General features: G+C 44.7%; 1 pseudogene; it reads right to left on the reverse strand.

The window, feature by feature from the left end:
* Window positions 1-3,909: 3,909 nt before the first annotated feature.
* LOC134586190 (prefoldin subunit 6-like) lies at window positions 3,910-6,591 on the reverse strand (annotated as a pseudogene).
* Window positions 6,592-7,213: the final 622 nt, after the last annotated feature.

Raw genomic sequence — 7,213 nt, forward strand, 5'->3', positions numbered from 1 at the left:
ATCATTTTTTTTCGGTTGGAATAATTAAAAGATCGAAGACTTTTTCTATGTACACAAAAGGTGTTATTTCTCTCAAATATTGTTCACAAATCTGTCTAAATCTGTGTTAGTGAGCACTTCTCTTTTGCCGAGATAATCCATCCACCTCACAGGTGTGGCATATCAAGATGCTGATTTGACAGCATGATTACACTACATTAGTCTAAAAATACTTTAATAACAACAAATTTGTTGAGTGGAATAATCCCCACCTAAGGATTTCTTTGTAGTACTGGATCTTTAAAACAGTAGAAAACAGGCAGGATAAAAGTAATAAAAATAAAAGTAAAAAAGACTAACCATAGGAATATAGGTAGTCTAAAAATACTTTAATAACAACAAATTTGTTGTTATTAAAGTATTTTTAGACTACCTATATTCCTATGGTTAGTCTTTTTTACTTTTATTTGTATTACTTTTATCCTGGCTGTTTTCTACTGTTTTAAAGATCCAGTACTACAAAGAAATCCTTAGGTGGGGATTATTCCACTCACGCCTGGTTCATAGAGCAGTGTGGCTGCTCTATACATTGTAAGTACGTTTTATTTTACCTTTTAGCACTATTTTATTTACTGAGAGCACTATGTGCTATGTTTGTGTTTGTGCTATGTTTGTGCTTTTGTTTTTCATAAATCCTGCACTCCATACGTCACCAGAAGGATATCCTACATGTGGGGAGTTTAAATACCACTGTATGCTGTTTTACTTAGAGCTGGTTATAGCTCTTTTTACTGTAAGTTAGTACTCTCAGGACTTCAGTGTTTGTCTGTAGTTGCAAGTGCCATACGCTATTGTACCATTGGCCCGCTTTTTCTCCTTTATGTCTTTTATATGCTGACACACATTTTGAGTCGTTGTACAATATATTGAAGAATCGTCTACTGTCCAGCTATATCCTACATGTGGGGAGTTTCAAATACCACTGTATGCTGTTTTACCTAGAGCTGGGCATAGCTCTACCGATTGTGAGTTGGCATTTTTCTCCTCTGTATTGTTCGTGACACCATCCTTAACGGTTGTGCACTATTGGTATTTTATTTTGTTTTTCATATCAACCACTGAGGACCTCATTAAGAACCTAGGAAGACCTACTCAAGACCTCCTTGTATATTTTCAGAGACTTACCTGTTGTACTTCTTCCCATTCCCTAGCGCACCCTGTATTTTTGTTGTTTTCTAATGTTCTTTTTATGCATGGTGCTAGAATGGAAAGGTTCTGTAATGTGTGTCTTAAATTCCAGAATGGACAATAATATAAAGGGACAGAAATAGAAATCGCAGATATATAGAACAGAATAAGAAAAGTGAGTAATGTGGTACACTTGTTCACTATGCAATATTACATCGTTATTACACAGTGTTTGGTGTACAAGTTCATTTCTATTTGTTTTTTATATGTACACGCAGAGTGCTGAGGCCAGGCCCATTTAAATTCTAAGCCACTTTGTTCCCATTTCCTCCCATGTATATCTCTACTTGTACCTCTACGCCAGTTTTGGTTGCTTATAATGTGTGTGGTGCACAATAATAGACTGTATCTCGCTAAATGCCTGGGTATCACTTGTTGTTTTGTCACTCAGTTTTTAATTATTTATTTATTTATTTTTTTGACTGGTAAGTTTTTTCAATGATGCTATATTTAGTTTGTGAAAATCATGCATTAAAGCAGCTCTGTCACCGTCTGTGGTCACTTTCTAAGCTTCCATAGACAGAACCAGTTTTGAACTCTGCCTTATTGTCAAACTTGTCAAGTGAAGTCCTTACTTTGTTTTGAGTAAGGTTTTATCTTTATAAAATACACATTAATGAGGGGGATGACAGCGCCAATCCATAGGGACATTATAGGCACGATAACCACTTCAATGCATTGACATAATTATGCAGGCCCGGTGGGCCTCGGTGGCAATAGCTTGAGGCCAGCAGGGGAGGTCACAGGATCTCCTCAGTTGGTCCAAGCAGGGCCCGCGCTCTCCGAGGCAACACTCTGGGTCTTGCATGAGTGAACCACTAGGCCACCAGGGATGGCAGTAAGTCTCCTCCACCCCCCTCCCAGGCTAAAGGTAAGAAGAGAGGGGTTATACAATGCCTGTTTCTTTTTAAATGTTATTTTCCCCAACACACAATCCCTCCAAACACACACAGCACCCTCACACACAGAATCCGCTCACACATACATATAGCATCCTAACACACATATCACCCTCACACAGCACCCTAACACACACACACACACACACACACACACACAACACCCTAACACACACTGCACCCTCATTCAAACACACCCCGCATCATCACACACACACTGCACACCTCACACACCGCATCCTCACAGCACACACACACACAGCATCCTCATGCACACACACACTGCACCCACACACACACACTAAACCCTCTTCACACACACACTCACTAGATCTCCTATACACAGTCTGGGTCCTTCAAACACACACTAGATCCCCTACACACACACACACACTACATTTCTGACATACACACTCTGGATCCCTTATGCACACACCAGATTCCTTGTAAGCAAACACATAATACATTCCCCTAACACACACTCTCTACAACCCCTACACACACTACATCACCTATACACACATACACACACTACAGCCCGTATGCACACACTCGCTACATCCCCTATACACACTATGCCCCTTATACACACACTCTTTACAGCACCTAGACACACATACATTACATTACACCACAAACACAATATGACTGAAACCAACCTATAAACACAAAACCACACCACAATCAGCTCACTCTACACACAATCCCATAAGCAGTCTCCAAACACATGCACAGTACTCTTTCCTGGCATTCTTGTCTCCTGGTATCCCATTTATGGAGACACGTTTCAAGGAAACACAATGAAAGCATGTTACTAAATCTGCTTGCGCTGTGCAGAACAGATACAGGGCCTTTTTCTCATGCTAGAGCTCTTCAGCAGAGCTCTGTGCATGGTCTGCCCTGGAAGAGCATTGAACCAACATGCTCACTTTGAGATGGGGCATTCTTGTCATTGGGGATGAAAAAAAAACACCCTATCTGGCCACGCCCCCTTTTCAGTGGGCCGCTGTGATTAAAAAATGCTTGTGCCGAATTCTTTTTCCCAGTCCGGCCCTGTGGTTATGGTTCCTGGACTCCTTTGGTGCTCATCATCTAGCAGAGAATTTGGATCCAAGCAGCCTACAGCCCGACCTCCAGTCACAATATGGCAAACGTGAAGCTGTGCTTTTGCCTTACATCATATCAGTTCATTTAGGCTGGGACTGACTGAGAATGCTCAGCTAATGCCCTCAGCTTATCAGTTCTTGCTACCCTCATATGGTGTAAAGTGAAGCCATTTTGTCAGTGGAGGCCAGGCTGTTTGGTGACAGGGACTCCTATTTCAACTTCCTTTTCTACATGAAGAATAAATCCTGCCTACTTGAGTCCTGCCAGAAAAATGGGGGAGATACATTCTGTGAATGTATCATTATTATTATTGCCATTTATATAGCGCTAACAGATTCCATAGCACTTTACAATAAAATGAGAGGGGGGATGTAACTATAAATAGGACAATTACAAGAAAACTTACAGGAACGATAGGTTGAAGAGGACCCTGCTCAAACGAGCTTACAGACTATAGGAGGTGGGGTATAAAACACATTAGGACAGGAAATATCAATCAAATGGAGTGAAGCAGGGTTGGAGGACACTGCACCTGGTCTTTGCCCTGACAATGGGGCAAAATGGCTCCTAGTTGGTTTTAGAAAAGACAGGTCCAGTGCTCCTTGATGAAGATAATTTAAGTTTAATAGCAAGGCCTATCTCCTCCATAACATAATAGGTCTGACAGGAAGTGGGGCTGGGTTACTTGTGGTTCCTCAAGCTTTTACAGGGCCCTTGCCTTGCGCTCTTTGGTATTCCTGCTGAAGCTTAGTAAGAGAAGCTCTGTGCTACTCCATGTCCTTCATTAGGGTCTAGTGCAGGGGTAGGCAACCTTTTAGCAGCACTGTGCCGATATAGGATTGTGATGTCCCGTAGCGTGCCGATCCTCAGGCCGTTGCTACCAGGCAAGCTAACCAAGCAATTGCTTGGGGCCCCGAGCTGGCCTGGGCCCCCAAGCAGGGCTGGCCATTTCTATAAGGCTGCAGCCGCCTGAGGGCTCTATAGAGAGCCTCAGGCGGCTGCAGCACTGCCTCTCTCATCGTCTCCCCTTCCCTGTAGCGTGGCCGAGCTCCTCTTCCTCCTGTCAGTCCGGCTGGGTACCACGCGGTACAGGAGATTTAGTTTCCTGTTCCCGGCCGGACTGACAGGAAGTGCACCCTGAGCTCGGCCACGCTACAGGGAAGGGGAGGTGAGAAGAACATAGGGAGGGAGGGGGGGGAGTAAAAAGAACATAGGCGGGGGAGTAAGAAGGACACCTGGGAGGGGAGTAAAAAGGACACGGGGGAGGGGAGTAAGAAGGACACAGGGGGAGGGGAATAAGAAGGACACAGGGGGAGGGGAATAAGAAGGACACAGGGAGGGTGGGAGGGGAGTAAGAAGGACATAGGGAGGGGAGTAAGAAGAACATGGGGAGGGGGGAGAGTAGTAAGAAGAACATAGGGGGGAGTATTAAGAAGAACATAGGGGGGGAGGAGTAAGAAGAACATGGGGCAGAAAGAAGAACATAGGGAGGGGTGAAAGAGTAAGAAGAACACGGAGGGGGGAAGAGTAAGAAGAACACAGGGGGTTGAGGAGATGAGGAGAACACAGGGTGGGGGGAGGTGGGGAGAAGGGGAGATTAGGAGAACACAGGGAGGGGGGAGGTGAGGAGAAGGGGAGATTAGGAGAACACAGGGAGGGGGATGGTGAGGAGAAGGGGAGATTAAGAGAACACAGGGAGGGGGTAAGGAGAAGGGGAGATTAGGAGAACACAGGGAGGGGGCTGAGGAGAAGGGGAGATGATGAGAACACAGGGAGGGGGTGAGGAAAAGGGGAGATGAGGAGAATACAGGGAGGGGGTGAGGAGAAGGGGAGATGAGGAGAACACAGGGAGGGGGTGAGGAGAAGGGGAGATGAGTTGAACACAGGGAGGGAGGTGAGGAGAAGGGGAAATGAGGAGAACACAGGGAGGGGATGGAGAAGGGGAGATGAGGAGAACACAGGGAGGGGGTGAGGAGAAGGGGAGATGAGGAGAACACAGGGAGGGGGTGAGGAGAAGGGGAGATGAGGAGAACACGGAGGGGGTGAGGAGAACACAGGGAGGGGGGTGAGGAGAAGGGAAGATGAGGAGAACACAGGGAATTTTCAATTGTTGAAAATGTTCAAGTTTTATGCACATTATATGCAACAGCAGTATTTGCACTGTAAACCTTTTTTATTTATATAAAGTGTGGGTGAACTTAAACTGTATGACTATGCTGTGGTTCTTGTAGGCTTTGCGTGCGGGGGGGGGGGGTGGGCACCATGTCCATTTTGCTTGGGGCCCCCAAATTCCTTCAAACGGCCCTGCCGATCCTATTTTTTTAAATTGAGGTGTGTGTGCTGCCGTATTCTGCTTGAGTTATTTATACTGTAATTGCTTTGTATCATTGTATTTGTGCGTATATGAGCTATTATATTGTATATGTTCATTAGTAGTTTATGGTATCGTGTATGATACATATGAATGTGGGCTGTGTATGAGGGCTGCTTGTGGAATTGTGTGTAGATGGATATGTCACATTGTGTGTTAGGTAGTGAATGGGGGCTGTTTGGGGTTTTGCACGTGAGAGGCTGCATGTGGGATTGTGTGCATGTATGTAGATTGTTAGTGGTGTTGCGTTTGTGGGGATTGTGTGTATGTTTGTGTGTGTGCTGTTCGTATTATTTGTATGAGGGGAGGCTTATTCTGCAGGTCTGTGTATATCTAGCAGTGTGGGTGGCTTCCCTGGGTTCCAGTGGGGACCAGCCTGGGCAGGTACAGGTCAAGGACAGGAGCTGCAACATCAGCTGTGGGCTGCTCTACTACAGTGTGGATTCCCATTCACAAGTGCTGGGAGGAAGTGATCTGAGATCACTTCCTCTAAGTACTGCAATGCATAAATTGAGGATTGTCCTTCACTACCTCTTTGTATTAGCAGATATCTGAAGTTTCTCTGAGACTCCTGATAGGCCAGACCCTGTTTCGCTCTAGCAGCCTTGAGTGCCGTGGAAAGACACCTCGAGTGCCGTGCATGGCACTAGTGCCGTAGGTTGCCTACCCCTGGTCTAGTGTCTCATTATCTTTCCATTTATATACTGCAGTCTCTTAGACACAGTGAATTTTGCTTCTTCCAGATCCTGCTTAACCAAAATTGGTCCAATAAGTTTATAGATGGTATTACTGTCATCCAATAGCTCCCATTGAACAGTCAGCTTCTCATTCACAATATTGTTCTCAGTAAGTTGTGCTTCCAGCTTCTGCCTGGCTGCCATACTGCAACTGATTTCTGTTTGTAGATGCTGATATATTGTGACTTCAGCCTGTAACTTTTCTTGTAGTTGTTCTGCCATCGTTCAGACTGCAGCAGAAAACGTGTAGACCGCTCCACACCGGAAAACGTATGTGAATGAGTGACATCAGACCAGTTCCAGGAGCAGACTGAAGTTGTGTAAGGTCTATACTCAGATAGAGAATTTGACATACACTGTAGAGCCTGTAGAGTAAGTTTAAATCAATAAAGAATCGGTTTCCTGCAAAGAAACATGATGAAGAAGGGAGACGCGCTGTCTTATCATTAGCTCCTCATACCCCTGGGCAGGGATTAACCGAAGGGCTGATTATTAGGCTTCTCTACGTTTATACATTCTTAGAGTTCTCATGTTCTCTGTTATACCAAAGGGTAATCATGTGGACACTGTGCCTAGAGTATATTAGCTACACCATGCTGACGAGGTCCATGGAAGACCAAACAATCATCTGGGGTTCCAGTATATCTCGTGCAGCGACATGTCAGCATTTCAGATCTGGACTGTGCTTATGGGTGGGATCATTCTGATTTTACCAATGGTATAGGTTAATAGCACGTAAGAAAATTTTTGAGACCTGAGCAGGGACTAACTGATAGCCAAGCTATTGAGTTTTTGCCCTTTCTCAGAGTGCTCATATTCTCTGTTTTTGCTTAATTATCACTAGTAACCTCATTTTCGTAGATTGTTGAGGA

Source organism: Pelobates fuscus, chromosome 2 (genome assembly GCF_036172605.1).
Source record: "Pelobates fuscus isolate aPelFus1 chromosome 2, aPelFus1.pri, whole genome shotgun sequence".
Classification (NCBI taxonomy): domain Eukaryota; kingdom Metazoa; phylum Chordata; class Amphibia; order Anura; family Pelobatidae; genus Pelobates; species Pelobates fuscus.